Source organism: Phacochoerus africanus, chromosome 3, assembly GCF_016906955.1.
Source record: "Phacochoerus africanus isolate WHEZ1 chromosome 3, ROS_Pafr_v1, whole genome shotgun sequence".
Classification (NCBI taxonomy): Eukaryota; Metazoa; Chordata; class Mammalia; order Artiodactyla; family Suidae; genus Phacochoerus; species Phacochoerus africanus.
In genome coordinates this window covers 125742639-125764376 of record NC_062546.1, presented here as the reverse complement: position 1 = coordinate 125764376, position 21738 = coordinate 125742639, and the positions used below count along the sequence as shown (strand labels likewise).

General features: G+C 39.5%; 1 protein-coding gene across 6 annotated transcripts in view; it reads right to left on the bottom strand.

The window, feature by feature from the left end:
- FMNL2 (formin like 2) overlaps positions 1-21738 on the bottom strand; it is a 332804-nt gene that overhangs the window by 113428 nt on the left and 197638 nt on the right. The gene's annotated exons all lie outside the window — the stretch shown is intronic.

The following is a 21738-nucleotide window of genomic DNA, read 5'->3' as shown; positions in this document are numbered from 1 at the left end:
CAGGCATTGGTTTTCAATCTTTACAGTTTATGTTGTTATCCCCTCTTTGCATGGAAGCAAACTGAAACTGAGAGAAATCCACTTGTTATTAAGATGACACAGCAAGTCAGGGATACCAGTGGATTCGAACCCATGTCTGCCCAACTCCAGAGCTTGATCTGCTTTTGGTGGGGCTCTGCAGCTCTCCTTCTGGAAATATTGTTCTGCCCTACCTGTGCTGAGGGTCCTCTTTTAACAGATTTTCAGTTTATTGCATATTCTTTTGAATATCTTCAATGTCGGCAAGTATTTTTCTTTTGAATACTTATCTTTGAAATTACCAAAAATTTGACACAAACTAGATAAAATTAATTTGTTTCAAAAGTGAGTAATGAATCTAATGCTAAGAGACTGCAGTGAGCTTGTGGGTATTTGTGTGTGTGCATATGCGTGACTACTAAGGGGTTCCTGAGGCAGTTCCCAAATCAGAGACCCCAAAATATTTTGAACAGGGGCATTAATCATTGAAAAGCATATTATACACAAACACACACACACACCCCCAAGGTGATATCTGAATGCAGATCTGGGGTGGGACCCAAGAATCTGCATTTCTGGAGTTCCTGTCATGGCTCAGCAGTAACAAACACAACTAGTATCCATGAGGACGTGGCTTTGATCCCTGGCCTCACTCAGTGGGTTAAGGATCCGATGTTACTGTGAGCTGTGGTGTAGGTCACAAACACAGCTCGGATCCTGCGTTGCTGTGACTGTGGTGTAGGCTGGCAGCTGCAGCTCTGATTCAACTCCTAGCCTGGGAACTTCCATATGCCGTGGGTGTGGCCCTAAAAAGACAAAAAAATAAAAATAAAAAATCTGCATTTCTAACAACTTTCATTCTGATTCTGTGGATGGAGGGATGACACACTGAGAAACTCATGCCCACATGAATCACGTTTTATACACCATAATGTCTAAAGCAGAAGCAGCAGCAGCAAACTGGGTAAAACCCAAAGGCCCACACTTTAAAGTGGTAAGTACTATATTATACTCATATATAACTACATTCTGATGCAAAAGAACAAACTGTACCACATGGTCCTAAGTGGATGGATCTCATAAATCTGATGTTGAGACCAAAAAAACCCAAGTGATTAATTTTATAGAACAAAAGCAAAATTCAATAGTAGCAGATAGGGACCCACACACAGGTGGTGTACACATTCACACACACGCGCGGTGGGAGAAGTGCAGGAAAAATGATAGTCAAGGCCAAGGTGGGGGAAGGAAATACAGTTCAATCCTGAGAGGCTGGCAAAGTTCTACTTTTTGATCCCAGTAGTAGTCACACAGGTACTGGCTTTATCTTAATTATTATGCTATTCTCAAGTTTCACAACCTTTCCTGTACACATACTATATTTGACACACAGAAAAAGTTTATATACAGCAGCCCTAGAAGGACAAAAACAAAAATTCTTCAAGAAATCAGAACAATTCTTATCAGCTTCTTTTCGACATACAACTCAAAAGATGTTTGCCTACTAAATCTTTTTAACCAGATTAGTGCTTATGCCCAAATGGAGTTTTTTGGTATTCCACAACACTGACAACTGGCCAGCTGTTAACCATTTGTTTATCCCACATAAATTTGCATTTCTCCAACACAGGGAACCACAAGATTCTTCCTGGCCCACTCAGGCCTTACTTGCTTACAGATTTAGAAATGCTAAAGATCACCTTACTATTATCAAGAGATCACCTTATTAATGAAAATATATATTTTACAATTGTTTAACACCCGTGGTGGCTCAGTGGTAATGAACCCGACTAGCATCCATGAGATCTGGGGTTTGATCCCTGGCCTCACTCAGTGGGTTAAGGATCCAGCACTGCCATGAGCTGTGGTGTAGGTTGTAGACGTGGCTTGGATCCATCATTGCTGTGGTGTAGGCTGGCAGCTGCAACTCTGATTTGACTCCTAGCCTTGGAACTTCCATATGCCGCAAGTATGACCTGAAAAAGACAAAAAATAAAATAAAATAACAATAAAATAGAGGATAAAGGTTTATAGTGAGACATGCATCTATAGCTCCCCTTTATTTAAAATATGGTAAATTTCATAGTACACAAACTCTCACTCAACAAAGCTTTTTTCCCCCCCAAATGGTCAAATTATTTCTAGTTATTCCCCCTTCATTTTCTATCCCACGAGCAATTTCTAAATAAACGATTCACAAACACTGAACATCTCTAGTGCCATCACTGTGTCTATGAATAAGGTCCTATTTATTTTAAGACACTATCACTTTACTAAGAGATCAGATAGGATCGAACTGCCACATGGTTTTAGCAATAGCCCAGCTGAGGGCTAAAATAATCACAAAAAGCTCCCCCAAATGAGCTAGTAAGCTATCTAGAAACCAGTTATTATTTCCAATTTTGTATATGACAACAGCTGATGCCAGAAATACACTGGGATATAAATAAAATAACATTTTTAATTACACAATTATCCGCATTTTTAAAAACCCCATGATCAGTGACAATTCAAACTGTACTCCATTTCCACTATAGCAAATCCCACCTCCCTGTAAATATAACGTCCCTAACACATGAAACTCAATGAATTTTAACTCTGGTTCATGTACCATTTGTTTAAGGACCTAAAATTTGAAAGCACTGTGAACAGCTGCTGAGAGATTTCTAATGTTTGTTCTTTTAGACAATGTGTTCACACCACAAGAGCCATATTCATTCCTTTATAAGAAAGTCTGGGGACTTCCTGTTGTGAATCAGTGGAAACGAATCTGACTAGCATCCATAGGCACGCAGGTTCCATCTCTGGCCTCGCTCAGTGGGTCAAGGATCTGGTGTTGCCGTGAGCTGTGGTATAGGTCCCAGATGCAGCTCAGATCCCGAGTTGCTGTGGTTGTGGTGTAGTCCAGCAGCTGTAGCTCCAATTCGACCCCTAGCCTGGGAACCTCCATATGCCAATGGTGCAGCCCCAAAAAGGAAAAAAAAAGTAATTAATAAAATAGCAAAGCCTGGTTGAGTATCACATATAACACATTGACATGCACTCAATTAGTTAATCTCATTGTTGACAGTCAAGATATACAACTCTCTGTTTCTTAAAACTGTGGTCACTTGGGGGCGGGGGCTTTCCTCACATAGACATGTTCACTAGGCCTGTTGATTTTATTATATTCCTTTATATTTAATTCCTTGAAATTATTAACAAGGCCTAAATTTTAATAAACTCATACTTTTTCAAATGTGCTTAGCATTCGCTGTTGTGTTTTAGGCACTTTTTTCCTCACTTCATTTCCAAGAAACAGAAAATGAAGAAAACTGACTCTTTAAAACACAGTAGGTCTACATCATAGCTACTTCTCAAAAACATTCCAGGGCTTCAAATGAAACTGTTAAGGAGGAAAAATACAAACCCTCAACAATTTTCCAAAAATTTCAGGTTGTCTAATCTCAAAAGGAGCTACTATTTGAGTTATAAATCCAGCAGCTGGCTCACCAAGCCTTTTCTGTCTGTCTGTCTGTCTGTCTTCAACATGGCCATTTGGATAATAAAAACATTTGGGGAAATACACTGGAGAATTTCAGCACCTTGCCAAAACGCATTTATTTTGAATGACTCTGGATGGATTATTGGCACATTTATTTAAAACAGTAATTTTTTTCCTCCAGGTAATGTAATTTTAGGTTTTGCATTCACACCTGAAATTGCCTTAACTGGCAGTTTTCCGTCATCCTCACTTCCAGAACTGCTTCATATCCCACATGTTACTTTCAATAACTAGTTACCTGCTTGTTCAACAACATCGATAAACTAGCTTAATTAGATTAAGCCCCCAAACTTGAGTTACATTATATAGAAATATTACTCTTATGGATAAATTACAGTAATTTCTCAACAGGGATGGATAAGTCACCTCAAAGAACCTTAAAAAAAAAATTTTCTTAGGGTTTCCTGGTAGCCTAGCAGACAGGATCTGGCATTGTCACTGCTGTGGCACAGATTTGATCCCTGGCCCAAGAACCTCTGCATACTGCAGGCATGGCCTAAATAAATAAATACATAAATAAAATTTTCCCTCAAAATGTCTAGTCATACAGCATCATCACCACTCTGACCTGTTGCCACTTATCTCTTTGCATGACCAAACTCTTTTTTTTTAACAGCTGCACCTGTGCCATATGTAAGTTCCTGGATCAGGGATCAATTCCAAGCCAAAACTATGACCTATGCTAAGGCTGCAGCAATGCCAGATCCCTTAACCCACAGAGCTGGGCCAGGGATTGAACCCACATCTCTACGGCGACCCAAGTGGAGTTCCTGTCGTAGCTCAGTGGTTAATGAATCTGACTAGGAACCATGAGGTTGAGGGTTTGATCCCCGGCCTAGCTCAGTGGGTTAAGGGTCCGGCATTGCCATGAGCTGTGGTATAGGTCGCAGATGCAGCTAGGATCTGGTCTTGCTGTTGCTGTGACTGTGGTGTAGGCTGGTGGCTACAGCTCTGATTAGACCCATAGCCTGGGAACCTCCATACGCCACAGGTGCAGCCCTAGAAAAGACAAGACTAAAACTAAAACAAAAATCAAAGTGACTCAAGCCACTGTAGCTGAATTCTGAACCCACTGTGCCACAGTGGGAACTCCCAAACTTTCTTCATGAAATGTTTCTAGATGGGAAATAACAATGGCTCTGGGAGCTTTAATTATTCTCTGTAAACATTCAAAGAATCAGACATTATGTGAATAAACTGCATTGAGAAAAGTGTGGGAAGCAGAGAGGGGAGAACAGATTTTAAAATTGTCATGAAGTGTCTGTGTCATTTGCAAATATTTGACTTAAATCAATTAGAATGTTAGGAATTTAATTTCTCTGGTAATGACCAGAAAATTTCTTCTCACTGCTAAAAGCGACTTCATTTATACAAGCTTAGAAGCACAATTACCCTTTTATCTGGGGCAGCATTTCTCGTTTCTCAAAGATTATTAACTTACTTTTAATAGATACTTCATAGTTTACCATATTCTTTAGGCCTCCTAACGTATCCAAGTCCCCCATATGCCAAGTGGACATTAACTCCACTTTATAGATGAGGAAACTGAGGTTCAGAAATTAAATGACTTCCCTTAAATCATACACATACATACACCACCCCCCAGATCAAGGATTCAAACTCAGGTTTTCTGACTGTCAGATCCTGTAATAAGTATGCTCATCTTGCTTTTCACACAATAAGTTTTTAAAAGACAAGAAACTTGTTCTACTTTTGCATCCCAGAATGTTGAAGAATACTTGGCATGCAGTCCTAAATAATGTTCAAAGAATTAATGTTCAGACTTCTTTTAAATGTCAAAACACAAGTCATTTCTCTCATAAATTCAGGGTAAGTTTTTAAAGTATAAAAGTAGGAGTTCCCATTGTGGCGCAGTGGAAAGAAATCCGACTAGGAACCATGACGTTGAGGGTTCAATCCCTGGCCTTGCTCAGTGGGTTATGGATCTGGTGTTGCTGTGAGCTGTGATGTAGGTCACAGACATGGCTCAGACCTGATGTTGCTGTGGCTGTAGTGTAGGCCAGCATTCTAGCCTGGGAACCTCCATATGCCGCTCCATATGCTCTGAAAAAAATAAATAAATAAAATAAAGTAAAAAAGTACACAAAGAGATTGTAAACACTCTGCACAAAGCATACACCCAGTGGGTTCTGTGCTAGATATGTCAGCCAAACTCATGTCATGAGGCTAAAGGACATTTGCTGACAAGCTTGTGTTGTATTTCTCATGGCTCTGAAACTGCTGAGTGCCTTCCATAATTATACATTTCTCATTAATTCAATCCACTAAGGCTTATTACACCAGCCTCCCCTCTCCTCACTGGCCACCAGGAAAGTTACTATGCCTACAAACAGGCCAGCCCCGCACATAAGGGAAAAAAAAAAAAGCATTGATTTGATACCACTTAATGATCAAGGTTCAAATCTACTGGAAAACAGGCCATTCTTAAAGGAGCTAAATGAAGGGGCTATGAGAGGGAAATGCTATGTTCACTGGGGAAGTCACAGTCAATGGAACTCGTCAGCTGTGCCACCACACAGCCTTCTCTACGAGACACAGGCAGGCAGCCCTGCCTGGGTTCCTTCTCATCAGCTGAACTGTTTTCTCTGGGACCTCCTTCCGCGCCCTTTTTTCCCCACCTAAATCTAATCAAGGTCAACCTTGAAAGTCTTTCTGCATAAAGGTTTGGAATTGGACATTCTACTCATCTAGCAAAACATTTCTGATCCTTTGCATCCCTCTCTATCCATGTGTATAATTACAGGAAGGAATTACTTAATTGAGGTTAATTTGGCGTTGGCTGCACTTACAACAAGCATGTTACAAGCATTTCCACTCCATAAAGTCTATGTGGATAAGCAGCTCCAAAATCAAACAGACTTTCATTCAAGTTTATCTTATACCTTAATATTCCGAGGTTTAAGAAAGGAAATCCTAATGAATCTTCAGGAAATGAGTGGCTGGTGGGGGACACGCTTAGTGCAGGGTTTCTCTCTCAGTTTGGGATGGTCACGGGGTCGCTGGCTCTATTTCAGTAGTGGATTAAGCAGAGCTACATAAACGGCTTGAACACCCTTAGGGATGAATTAGATGTCACCATCATTATGCCATTATTAACATTCCATTTTTCAGCCCCTGTAATAAATTCAGATAGTGAAAATTCAAGGGGCTTTTGCTTTTGTGCACATAAGCTCACTACACATGAATGGTCTTTCTTCCTAGAAGTGGAAAGTAGTTGGGCTTTCTTTCCCAAGACTGAGTAAGCAAACTGTCTCTAAATGAGCTATAATTATAGCCAGCATCATCGCTACTAGCGAGTACTAATGTTCAGGACTTAGCTTGGTGCGAAATGCTCTTCAGAGCGATGCTGACAGGAATAATCTATGTCCTCAAAGGGTTTCCCTTCTGAGATGGATAATGCTGACATGGACCGACAAGGAGAAGAAAAGATAAAAATAAAATATTGCAGTAATACTGTATATAGGCAGAAATGATTTATTTAGTACAGGAGAGGTCAAGAAAGACTGCACATGTCGGGGGAGGATGCCAGGAGCAGAATCCAGGTTCCTAAGCAAGCGGGACCAAGCTAAGTCATAACCTCTCAGCCCTCACAGGCGTAACAATTTATATGCACAGGGAAAAACAATTTAAACAAAGGAACCTAGATTCCCCTAGGAATTGAAGGTACCAAAATCCTCAAGGGAATGCATAGTCTGCATTTCCAGAAAAAGAAAAATATCAAATTCTAAAACTTTAGAGAGGCTGCTAGATGACTCTCCCATCCACAGAAAGCATGTGTATGAAAGAAGAGGACACTTTAGAGAAAAGGAAGAAAAAGTATTAAGATTCCACCTACTTATAATAATAGATGGCCAAGAAAGCATGTTCAGATGGGACTCGAATTTTGTGCAATAACTACCAGAGGCAGCTAGTACCAGCTGTGCAACTAGTTAGAAGGATCCCTGTGGTTATTATGGGATGAAAACATTTTGCTAGACAAGCCCCTGCCTCTGAACATCTTAAATCTTGCTATCACATTTAGATGTTTCCAGGCACTAACATGAAAAGGGAGGGGCGGGCAGAGGGAGCGAAGGGACACATTTTTTTTTTTTTTTTTTGGTCATTTCATTCTTTTGTCTTTCATTCATCCAGAACTCATTATGCGAGACAGTGTAAAAAAACACAAAACGAAACAAACTCAGTTCCAAAGTGTTAAATCTCATCTCTGAGATACAACAGACATTTCTGTAATACATATGTGATCCTCTCGAAGTTGAAAGCAAGGTAAGGCTCTTTCCAACCGAGATGATCAAAGGAACTTCCCTGAAGGAGGTGGCTTTTGAATTTCGTTTTGAAGGGCAGGCAGCATACAGATATCCTGCGACAGTATAAGAGGCAAGAGACAGGAGATTTCCAGATGGGGGAACGTAGGAACAAAGGCAGAGACTCAGAGGGCATGTGCTAGCAACTTCAAGGGCTTTTTAGCTGGGTTCCAGTAACACAGTTTATGAGAGGCAATGGCACAAGGATGGGTGAGTTGGAAAGGACAAAGGCAGGTGTCAAGTAATAGGCTAATGCCTATAGAACAGAAAACAGGGAACCCATGACGAGCTATGGACAAACATACAATTGATACTGTATGACTCCCCTTTCTCCATTCCTAACTTGAAAAGTTGAACATTTCTGCACTAGACCAGACATGAAAAATCAGCATGTCAGATTCATTCTGCAGCCACAGTTTCTTGGAGAGCCGTGAAACATTCTTCGGCTCTGAATATGAAATCATTTTCCTAGTCTGAGCGGAGGAGGACAACTTTCCAAGTGTTCCATTACAGCTCGCACACTGAAAATAACTTTTGATGAGACTTTTCCAAATGATTTCCTTTATTTAGACTAGCAAAAGTCTCTTCTAGTTCAACAGGTCTTTCCTAATCAAAACATCCTATAATTCATTCTCTAGTATGTCATATTCATTGGGTTTCTTTAATTATATTCATAGCTCATCATTTTCTCCAATTTGAAGTGTTTTAATTGCATTTGTAAGGAAGGAGGCCATACTAATAAAGTTTATCATCTGATGTTGTTCTAAGTAAATACTGAACCATGACAGTGCCTGCCATGTAGCAATATTCCGTAAGTATAGATGTCACTGTCACTGTCACTGAAGATCTAAGAACTAGTAGAGTGAAGGAAGTTTGGATTTATCCTGGGAAATCTTTAAGATAACCTTCGAATCCTTCACTCTGACCCTTCAAGAGCCACAGTTTTCCTTTCTTTTAGACTGGTGTTTCTTAAAATTTACACTTTCAAACACCTGCATCTAAAGTGATTGAGGATGTTTGTTAAATGGCAAAAATTCTCCTGATCCAATTACCAAGTAGTCAAGAATCTGTTTTCTTGAATTCCCCAAGTAGGTCTTTTATCACTAAAGCTCTTTTTTAATGGCCACACTCACAGCATATACAAGTTCCTAGGCCAGGGATCGAATCTGAGGTGCGTCTATGACCTACACCACAGCTACAGCAACACCAGATCCTTTAACCCACGGTGCCAGGCCAGGAATCAAACCCACACCTCCAGAGCAACCCAAGCCACTGCAGTTGCATTCTTATTGCACCGTGCCATGGCGGAAACTCCACGAAAGCTTATTAGTCATAACTTTAGACTATACTTCCTACTTTGGATACCTGAATCTCTTCACTCAATCTACAAAGAGAATTGGTAAGCAAAGATTTAGGAATATTTTCAGTTAGTTTAAAGATAGAGACTTACATTATAAAACTATAGTTACAATCTATGCTTTCATGAAAAATCTGCAAGATCCCTGAGGAATACTCTCCCTATAAAAATGCAGAGGGTATAAACATGCCTCACTGTTTCTTCCTCTGAAAGGGGGAATAGTAAACTCTTTCTCCTCCATTACTACATATTCCCAGAACCTTGACAATGCCTTCCCAACAAGAACAACATGCTAAAGATCTTTAAAAGTCTCCTCAGCTAACCGTGTATTATACGAACATAAAAGAGGAGATAAAAAAAGAAATAACAGCTCTGATCCTGCCCAGGACAGGGTTAAAAAAGAGAGAGAGCACGAGCCTTAGACTTTTTATAGAAGCCAATAACTTACTTCCAAGATTTAGATAGAATGCTAATATTTTTCAATCACTCAAGAATTTGTAAGAATGGCAAGCTCTTATTTGAAAGGTTGCTTTCCTGACTGAAGTTATACCAACTGGACCCTCTGAAACTTCATTTGCCCCAATTTGAACAGTGTGCAAACACAGGGGTAAAATTCACAGAATTTCAATAGGTGCTTGCTGAACTGAAAAACATATTTATGAAGAGCAGAATTTATGTAAATGAACCTTCAAAATAGTGTGGGAAGACATGGAGAAGGAAGCTGCCTTCCAGTAAAGTCAACAAGTGTCTGATACAGCAAAGAAAGCATCCTTATGAATAGAACATAGGGATTGAAAATAAGGGAAAAGTTCTAAGATTTTAATCATTCCCTTCCCACTTCCCTTCACTTACTTTAGTCACAGACTTAAAATAAGAGCCAAGCTCAGAATACTCAGTGTCAATAATTTTCCATGGCTATTGTTTACAGTACAAAAGCCATTAAGATAGTGTTTGATTGCTGAACTTGGCTTTGATAAATGCATCAATATAGATGACATAAACCACTTTTCTTCAAAAGGGCATCAACAAAGTGGTAGGAAGCTATTTAAAAACCAGTATTTCTCTGAAAGCAAATCACTGGAAACTTTTATTTTTAAAATACATCACTTAAAGTAGCACTAAAAACCATGAAATACTTAGGGATAAAAGTAACAAAATGTGTACACCTGAACACTAGAACTTCAAAACATTCCTATAAGATATTAAAGACCTAAATAAAGGAAGATACCATCTTCATAAATCAGAAGAATCGATACAGTTATTGTTAAAGTATTGGTCCTGAAACTGATCTACAGAGTCAATCCACCTTGATCAAAAGCCTCTAGGCTTTTTCTTAAAAACTAATAAGCTGATTCTAAAATTTACATAAAAATGAAAGAAAAATTAGAATAGCCAAAATAATTTTACAAAAGAACAAAGCCAGAGAATTCATACTACTTGATTTCAAGACAGTAATCAAGACTGTTGGATGGGCAAATTGACAGAAATAAAGATCAGGGGAACAAAACAGAGAATACACAATTAGGCCCACACATATAAGGCCAGTTGGTTTTTCAAAGATACCAAGGTGGTTCATGTAAAAAGCACAGCCTGTTCAACAAATGGCTGAAACAGCTGGATGTACATATGGGGAAAAAAACAGTGCATCTCCTGCCTTACCTCACCCCATGCATAAAAATTAGCTCAAAATAGGTCAGAGACTAAACATAAGAACTAAAGCCACAAAATTTTTAGAAGAAAACATAGGAGACAATCTTTATGACTTAAATTGCGCACATTTCTGAGGCACAACAGATTTCTTTAGACCACAAAAATGCATGAACCACTTAAAAAATAAGTTCTGACTACCAGGCAAACGTTTGCTCTCTGAAAGACACTGTTATAAGTGTGAAAAGGCAAGGCAAAAACTAGGAGAAAATATTTGTAAAATATATGTCTGAGAGACTTGTATCCAGAATTTTTTAATTTTTATTTTATTTTGTTTTGTTTCGTTTGCTTTTTAGGGCTGCACCCGCAGCATATGGAGGTTCCCAGGCTAGGGGTCGAATCAGAGCTGTAGCTGCCAGCCTACACCACAATGCATGGCAATGCTGGATCCTTAACCCGCTGAGTGAGGCCAGGGACCAAACCTGCATCCTCATGGATGCTAGTCAGATTCATTTCCGCTGAGCCATGACGGGAACTCCTAGAATTTTTTTAAAAGTCCCTACAGTTCAATAAGATAAATAACCTGATTTTTAAAAATAGGCAAAAGATTCGAACAGATCCTTCAATGAAGAAAATACATAAATAGCAAACACATAAAAACATGCTCAACATCATTAGGGAAATGCAAATTAAAACCACAGTGAGATACAACCACATTTCCATAAAAAATGGCTAGAATTAAAAAGACTCACAATACCCATGGGTTGATGAGGATTTGGAGCAAGTGGAACTCTGATATTGCTGGTGGGAATACAAAATTATCCACCCACTTCCAAAAACACAATTTGTGAACTTTATTGTATGTAAATTATACCTCAGTAAAGATGATTAAAAAACAATATCTCAAAATAATTTATTAATTTTACTTACTTTGTAACTGAACACAGCTCTTTGGAAAAGCTTTTCTTGATATTTTGTTGGCTTCACTTGCCACAATAAAAAGAAATCCATAAGCCAAACAGTCAACTTTTCAATTAATACTTTTTCAAGAAATAAAGCACTCCAAGGGGGTTCTATAAACCTCTTAGATTTACAATTTCAAAATATTTACATCACAAGTTATTCATAACTCTATTTAAAGAAAATTGGGGGAACTGTGTCAGTTTTTTTTTTCAGTCTAAATGTACCTCCATACCTCAAATTATTACTGCACCTACACTCACTTCATGAGATTGCTTAATCCACCGTCTTCATCCAATCCACCCTACCTCCCCCACCCAAAACATATCCCCATTTTCTAGCTATATATCCACCTTCTATAACATAAAAACAAAAGCAATGTGTGCTAACAACCTGAAAACGTACATCTTAAACCCAACCTCCAGTTGGATCTCCTACAGTTTCTCCTTAGCTATTCCATAATCTCAAATTTAACATAATAAATACACATACACAAACCCCTTCCTTTCTTCTCTTTTCCCCTCTCAGCCTTTCTTTTCATCTTCAGTTCACAAGATTAGGATAGTTCCAATGTGTGATCCACATGGTCAAAATGAGTCTTTAAATCAGGCTCTCAGATAACAGCCTGACAAGGATGGGTTGAAAATGGAAGTAGAAGCAGCTCTTCTGAAACTTTCATTGTGGAGGGATGACAAAGATATATCAACACAATACCCCTATTATGAGTGTTCATTTTATAGGATTTTAGATACACTTGGAACATTGTATCTCAAAGTATGAGCACATACATCAACAGCTAGAGTCACTAGGTCAAAGTTCTTGTAAAAAGGTAACAAACATCTGTATAATCTTGGTATTTCTAGTACTTGAAGATGCTGCAAGTCAGGGTCTGGTCCATAACTAGTATCTACCATGTTAATATAGAATACCTACAGTCTCTGCCCCTACATACAGCTGTCCATTTCTTACAAAACCCAAACCGTATTTCTAATTTGCTTTCCTTCCGTCTATCTGTACCCTCAACATCTACAGTCAAACTAGGAACCAAAACCAATACCTATTTCTGCTATTTAAGTGAGATCATCAAAATGCTATTTTGATCCAGCAATCCCACTCCTGGGCATCTATCCAGAGAAAACCATGACTTGAAAAGATACATGTACCCCAATGTTCACTGCAGCACTATATACAATAGCTAAGGCATAGAAGCAACTTAAATGCCCATCAACAGAGGAGTGGATAAAGATGTGGTACATATACACAATGGAATATTACTCAGCCATAAAAAGGAATGAAATAATGGCATTTGCAGAAACATGGATGGATCTAGAGACTATCATGCTAAGTGAAGTTAGACGGTGAGTCACAATCATCATATGCTCTAACATTTATATGTCAAAGCTAAAAAAAGGATTCAATGAATTTATCTGAAGAACAGAAACTGACAGACTTTGAAAAACTTATTGTTACCAGGGGAGACAGGTTGAAGGGGAAGAGATGGGCTGGGGGTTTGGGATAGAAATGTTCTAAAATTAGGTTGTGATGATGGTTGTATAACTATAAATATAATAAAATCCACTGAATTTAAAAAGTGCTATTTTGCTACTATCACAGGGATAAAGCAATGTCTTAATTTCTTCATTAATTTCAGAAAATAACTTCTTTTAAAACATATGACTTTGAAAGATCATAAAGATCTACAGTAAATGCTATAGATAAGTAGGAGAGAATATGGGGTCTGAAAGCTCTGCTATAAATTCTGGCTTTCCAGAATTTATGTTAAAGGTGATGTCTTCTTTCTTCTAATCCCTTCTTTTGAAAGATTCAGCACTATGTTTTCTACAGCACTGTGCTCTCAGCTCATCAGTCTTCAGTGTGTACTCAATAAATCATTTAACTGGTGAATGGGCTGATGAAAGGAGCCACAGTCACATGATGATCCAGGTTATCCATTGGCAATTTTCTCAAAAACTTTTCCAAATCATTATAGCACTTTTTCGAGCATAAAAATGTTCAGAATTTTTTAGTATCAGCTCAACCACTTGCTGGATAACTTCCAGAAAGTCATTTGACTCTTCTTTTTCATGCACATTAAACAAAAACAGCCTTCCACAGCAAAGATGATGTGTTAAATATCCACGTGTTAAAACAACATAAAGTAGTACGTGTATCACCCCCTAGTCGAAATTCTTGACCAATACACCTTAATAAATCCCTTAAACTATTTTCTAAAAGATAGTGTCAAAGGTCAACTTCAATCTGGCCCAATACATTAAATAGGCTGGATGATTCTTCATTTCCTATAACAGCCTTCCCAAGTTTAAAGAGATGCCCACAATAAAGTTTATCTCAAACCCGAGTTGTCCCAGCCAGCTCAGGCAATTCAGTTGTTTGAGGGCAGGGGGGCAGGGGGGAATCTACAATTCCATTTGTATTACCAGGCAGGAAGGCAGGCCATGTGATGTTCATTTTGGCAAAAGATAACCTAAACTCTTCACATCAGACCGAGCCCCAGGCTTCGAGCTCTGGCTGTTGATGCCAAACAGCACTTCTAAGAGAGCACTTGCATCACGTTGCTCAAAAGGATTCATTTAAAAAGGAATCATTCCTCCGCCCCCTCTTCTTTAGCTACTCATTTTCTGCCCCTTCTCAATCCCTGTGGGATAGGCCAGTATCTTTTCTTCTCACTATTAAAAAATGTAAGACAAAGGGAACCTCTGGAAGAGGAAAGATGTGAACTCGCTTCTGGGTTCAGATTCAATTTTCCATGACCCCAGAGATATTAAATGTGAGAAAGCTCCAGATAGAGCTGGCATCTGCTCCTCTGACTGCTTCTCCAATATTTTTGAATCAAGAAATCAGAGCCTTGGATGGAGTCTTAATGGAAGAGAAACTTTGCTTTCAGGAGGGAAACTGAAAGGAGCTTGTCTTCTTTTTAATAGCAACTAATAACTCGGTAGATTTCCTCAGGTTTGGAGACTTCAAGAAAAGGAAGATATGGAGTTCCCATCGTGGCTCAGCAGAAACAAATCTGACTAGCATCCATGAAGATGTAGGTTCGATCCCTGGCCTTGCTCAGTGGGTTAAGGATCCGGCGTTGTGTGAGCTGTGGTGAAGGTGGCAGACACGGCTCATCTGGCATTGCTGTCACTGTGGTGTAGGCTGGCAGCTACAGCTCCTGATTTGACTCCTAGCCTGGGAACCTCCATATGCCGTGGGTGCAGCCCTAAAAGGACAGAAAGAGAAAGAAAGGAAGGAAGGTAACTTTAAAATCTCACACAAAAAAATAACCCAGAGATACTTTTTTAAAATTTGGCAAAAAAAAAATGCATATCCCCAAAGCCAGTTCATGCCTGGCCTGGCCCACTGCTGGAACTCAGAATAGACTAGTACTCTCAACCATTTAGAGTCTCTTTCTGGCTCAAAGTATCACGTGAGGTATCTGTTTTAGGAAAACTCAGACCCAGGCCCTTTTACTTCACTCTTTGCTTTCCCTCACTTAATACAACTAAATGCTTAGTCAGTGAATAAACTAATCAATACATCAATAAAAGCAAGTTTTAAAACTGAATACAACCTAAACCAAATGAAACTATCAGACTACCAAAATCAGTAATCATAGCAGAGACTAGCTGTTTACTAAGCATTTTCTTCTCCTTTCCTGGGTATTCAACCAGCAGCCTACATTCTGCATCCTCCTTGGCAGGTCTGGCCAAAGGAATCAGACTGCAAAGTAACACATGCCACTTTCAAGCCTGGTCCAAAAAACACCCCAGATGTGCACCTGCATTTCCTCTCTTCCTTTGACTGGAGACAACCTGTGAGGCAAACCTGAAGCCTTTGGCTGAAAATAGTCTCAACTGGACCCCTGATTAATTCTGTAGGATTAACCTCCAAAGATCAACAATACCAACTTGGGTTGTTATATGAATGCAAGCTTGTTAAGTAAATCATTACGTGGCTTGGCATTTGTAGTGAGTTGAATGGGGGTCCCTGACCCCAACCCAAAGATACATCCATGTCCTAACCCCTGCACAAGCGAATGTGACCCTATTTGGGGAAAGGGTCTCTGTGCATACAATTTAGTTAAGGATCTTGGGGTGAGGTGATCTTGGAGTATCCAGCTGGGCTCAAATTCTTGTCAGAAACAGAAGAGAAGAAAGGGACACAAGGACAAGAGTTTGGAAAGGCCATGTGAAGGAGGCCGAGACTGCAATTACAGAACCACAAGCCAAGGACTGCCTGTAGCCACCAGGAGCAGGAAGAGACAGGAAGGACCCTCCCCTGGAGGCTCTGGAGGGAACGCAGCACAGCAGACAGCTCAATTCCAGACTTCTGGCCTCTAGAACGATGGCAAAATGTTTTCTGTTTTATTAAGCCATCAGGATTGTAATAGTTTGTGATGGCAGCCCTAGGAATCTATATATATAGCATCTGTTTGTTAGGTGGATCACAGACATCGTGATCCTAATTTAGACTCTAAGTTAGTAACAGGAAAGAATCCACATCAATTGACTTTAAATAACAGTACTTTATACATCCTTTAATAAGGATGCATTCTGAGGACACACAAGTACCAAAAAAATTTATCCTTCATCCAGTAATTTTAAGTAACGTTTTAGTTAGCAATGATATTGGTAACTGTTACTTCGACATTTTTAATATTATCAGAAAAGATAATTTATGTTAGGAAACAAATATTTCAATGAAAAAAGTGATAATTATAAAATAAAAAATAAGTGAATTAAAATTAAAAATTGATTTGGAAATATCAGTATGAACTCGTGTTTAGACGTACATTTTCAAGGTCTAGACATTTAAACTGAGACGCAAACTCACCCAGCAGCTGTGACAACCTAATAATATGACAACCTCTAATCCCATCCCTCACTAAAAAGAATAGGGCTCCTTGGAGAAATGTCTTATTCAAGGTCTCGGGCAAGGAAAGTACAAGTTAAGCCTAAGAAATGGTTTTGCACCATAAAACGAGCTTGTAAGGATTAACAGGGTCGTGTAAAAAGGACAGAGGATCCAACACGAAGGGGTTTCCCCATGTTAAAGTGTTGACAGTGTAAGCCTTAAAAAAAAATCCTATTGATTGAAACACACCAACTATGAAAATCCATGGATTCACAATGATATTCACAAAAGGAAGCCAAAGAAAACTCATGTGTCACCTTTTGACTTATCTATTAAACTAAGCCCTTAGTCTAAAAAATGACAATTAAAGGAAAGAACTGCAGCAATAATTATATTCCAGGGTAAACAAACCAAGACCAGGTAAAGGCTCTTGTTGCTGACTTAATGTTGAAGGGAAATAAAATTATAATGTCACTTTTTCCCTGTAACTCCCAATGATAAATTAATTCAACAACAACAAAAAATCAATTGGCTTTAACTCATTAGGTACAAGACTGACAGAAAATTAGACATATATATATATGATGCCAAAATAAAACTCTACAGATTCCTTTCTGCATAAGGGAAAAACATACAACAAAGGAATTACACTATTGTCATCTGATCCTTTGACCTATATTATCTAGTGGTGAGACATCAGGCATTTGTCTCAAGATATTTCAGACAAAGATGTTCAACATCAATTTATCACATCTTTATATCTAACCTCTAGTTAATAGGAAATTCAGAAGCTCAGACACTTCTAGGAGACAATCAGGTACATACAGGAAACAAAACTTTCTACAAAATGGAATGTCACTTTACTATATGAGCGACATGACTAAAGGTGTGTTCCAGATTAAAAGAGACTTAAAGAACACAACCACCAGATGCCATATGTGACTGATTCTAGAATACATTCTCATTTGAACAAAGCCAGGTGGGAAAAACACTAATAAAAGTGGGAAATAGAAACTGGGCAATAGACAACATTAAGAAATTATTACTCGTTTTAATTGTGATGAGTTTACTTGGACACAAGAGAAAATTCTCATTTGTATAAGATGCATAGTGAACTAGATAAACTAGAAAACAAAATACCAAACAAAAAAATCCAACTAATGCATAGTCACAAGGAGGATTACACAGAAGGGAAAGATCAAAATTGAACCAATAATAGAAAAACGCTAAGGGTTTGAAAGATAGAATTTAAAAAGAATGGAACAGAAAAATAAAAAATAAATAAGAAGAACGAAACAGATCCCCAAACCTAGTAATGATTAAAAATAAACAGCATTTCAACATACCACAGAATTATGAAAAAACAATAAAAATTCAAACAATTTAGCATCAAACAATATTATATATAGTAATAATGTCAGCTAGCCAGAGGATGGAATAAGGGGGAAGGGGAAGAGGAGATGGCTGTCTGCTGACCCAACAGCTGGGAAAGCCTCAATGAATGAAGCAAGTGGGGCTAAATGTAGAATCAAAGCCTGGAACTCGGGGATAGAGGCTGAAGGCAGATTAAGTCCAGAGTCTGGGAGCAAGAGAGAGGGGGGTTGACCAAGGGGAAGCTGTTACTCCACCACTATCTTTCCTTTCGACTGTCCCCCACTCCCTGAGCTGTGCATACACCTGCTCCAAGGACTAACATGGCAGCCAACACTAACTCAGGCTACAACTCACTCTCGTCCCAACTCACTGATTTCCCCCGAGGCTCCAAAGAGTGGCCCTCATTACCTGGACTCTAATGATCCACAGGAAATAATTCATCAGGATCTAGTAAGATTTGCTTCCATGGTAGAGAAGAACTCTAACTGGCTCACAGAAACATGAACAGTTAAAAAAACAAATCAGACATACATGTGTGCTCAATATTTTAGGAAAATTGATTCCAGTGGCAAATTGGCTTAATAATGTAAGTTATCCAATAAGTAATTTTCTTGTCTTTCAAAAGAAATAGTGTTAGCAAATAAGTGAAGGGTTTAAAAATAATTCTACTTTTAATGATTAAATACATGCAAATGGCATGGGTCAATGGTGTTGAAAAAGACAAGAAAGCAATGCTCACTGTACAGGAGTATCTTAGTGCACTGGCCTGACTCAGCTCTGGCTGAGTGGCAGCAAGGGCCTTTCCTTTTCGTGACCAGGACACATGCCAGGCCTTGAGAGCTGCAATCTGATCTCCCTAAAGTGCTTAACACAGGAAGCTGGGTCTAAGTGGGTATGATTTTCTGTCACCTCTTCACTCTTTCTCCTTTCGTTTTTGTTTTTAATCTCCCTTCTCCATATCATTCTATACAAGTAAGGGATGGGGGACCCCCATCTCTCACCAGGATGCAAAGCAATAACCTGCCATTAGGGGGCAAGGTCGAGCCATGCCAGATTCCCCCCAACCCCCACCCCCGCCAACACACACACAAAAATAAATCGTGTCACCACCAGTAAAGCCACAGGGACACTTTGTTTGCTTTCTTTGTCTTTTTAGGGCCCCACTTGCAGCATATGGACTCCCAGGCTAGGGCTGACTCAGCATTATAGCTGCTGGCCTACACCACAGCCACAGCCACAGCCACAGCGGATCCGAGCCTACCTACACCACAGCTCATGGCAAAGCTAGATCCTTAACCCACCGAGAGAAGCCAGGGACCGAACCCACATCCTCATGGATACTACCTGGGTTCATTAACCACTGAGCCACAACAGGAACGCCCACAGGGACGCGTTCTAATCCAGCTCAAGTGTGACACTGTTAACATTTTGGGATGGGATTATTTATATTCACGGAATCTATACCCATCAGAATTAATCACCTAAAATGTCCTGAATTTCTGACTAACCGCTTTGCTTGCTTATTCAGTGGAGGCATAGTTATGAATGAGGATCACCCCCCACCTGTGGTAAATTCTATAGATATCATACACACACACCAAAATCACCTGAGAAGCCACAGAAAGAAGCCTTGACGACAGCCCCTTACCTACTACAATCTTTCTTTTAATGGACTGTTTCCAGATCCCTAATTAAAAGGACTCATGACTGGGAGTTTGGAATTGATGTTCTTGTCTAACTAGCTGGGGTGGCCTTGGCAGTGGCCTAGTCACTTTTGTTCTTGAGCCCGTTTCATCATCTATAAAAATAAGGGGCTTAGTCAAAAGGTAGGAAAGGCAAAAGGACTTTCATTTTACTTCATATGCTGCAATAGGTTCATCTTTTTTTTGAGGGGACAGCATGTGTTAACTTTTCTAGTAGAAAAATTTAAAGAACAACCTGAAATAAATGGTCCCTAACAACCCTTCCAGATAAAAATGATCTGAAAGTCTCAAGTTCATCCAGGATCTCTGAAGCTCCTTATGGACAGCCTTTACCCTTAACTTGTAGGAAGCAGTCAAGACCTCAAAGCCAACCAGTGTAGCACAGAGTCTGTGTGTAGGGAGCACCCGAGTGTGTACAGGGCCTCCCCTCTCACAGGTATAAAGACCACTGGAAGAGCCCTCCTATTGCAACGTAGCTTGTGGGTTTTCATTTGCAGTGGTCCAAAGAACTCAGTATTTCTAGTTTTTTACTCTTATACTATCATCTCATGCTATTTTATTTAATTAATTAATTTATTTATTTGTCTTTTTGCCATTTTTCTTGGGCTGCTCCCACAGCATACGGAGGTTCCCAGGCTAGGGGCCTAATCAGAGCTGTAGCTGCCAGCCTATGCCAGAGCCACAGCAACGCAGGATCCAAGCCACGTCTGTGACCTACACCACAGCTCACGGCAACGCCGGATCCTTAACCCACTGAGCAAGGCCAGGGATCGAACCTGCAACCTCATGGTTCCTAGTCAGATTTGTTAACCACTGCTCCACGACGGGAACTCCCTCATGTCCCCACTGAGTCCTCGAATTGACATCCCCATGGGAACTCTGCCTGTTTACCACAGCACAGAAATAAGTTCTCTGGGATGCACCTCACACCTGCCCAAAATCCAGCAGCAAAGCCTCTCTTTCTTTGGCTTCTACACACACTCAGACCAGAGTTACACAGTTCTCCCGTGTTTAACCTTTAAGACCCACTAGAAGTCAAGTCATCTTCAAATTTATGCAGGAATCTAGGAAAGGACTAAGGGATGCTGCTAGAATACTGTTAATGTTGAAAGCTCCTGGGGATGGGAGACGTTATCACTTAAAAACTTTTATTTTGCTCCTGAAATTAGCCAAAGAACTGGATTTTCAGGTGCCCGTGGGTAGGTAGAGACAGAACTTCACTGCAGATATGTCCACATCAACTCCTGCTTATCTACATCAGGTAACCTTCCCTAAGTTTCCAGAATTGAGCAGTGAAGTTTCATTTCACTTATTACAAGCAAATGACACCAACAGGTAGAGGAAGGTGAAAGCGTGGGGAAACTGCAAACCTCCACCTCCAGGCTACCTCTTCCATCTACCTCCTTCTCCTCCTTGCTCACTGTCTCCCAAAGCTTAGCTGTTCTTTCCTCCATTCAACACACTTTCAATAAGCACCTGTTAAGTTTCAGGCACTAAGCAAGGTATTGGAGGTGCACCAACAAATATGCCTCATGCCCTTGAAGAACTTGCTCTTGGTAGAAGAGACATGTTGAAATATTTACAAAATAAATGACAGACTAATGTAACCATATGAAAGTACCAAAAATAAAAAACAAACAAAAAAAAAAACACCTGATGTTTCCAATAGTGAATTGTATTCAAATGAATTGAAAGCTGAATCATGATATTATTCTGACCTTCCATATACGCTTCCTTAGAAGAAAACAGCAGATTTGAGGTACAATTTTGCACAATGCCCACAGCAGACAGAAAATTTAGGTGCTGTTATCCATGCAAACATAGTTTTTGTTCACCAATAATGCTGATATATTTTATGTTCACCTTGTTGGAAAAGACTTATAACACTTTACAACTTCTCACAAGATTTTTTTAAGTAAGGAAATCAGGGTGGCTGGAAAATGTGGGCAGGAA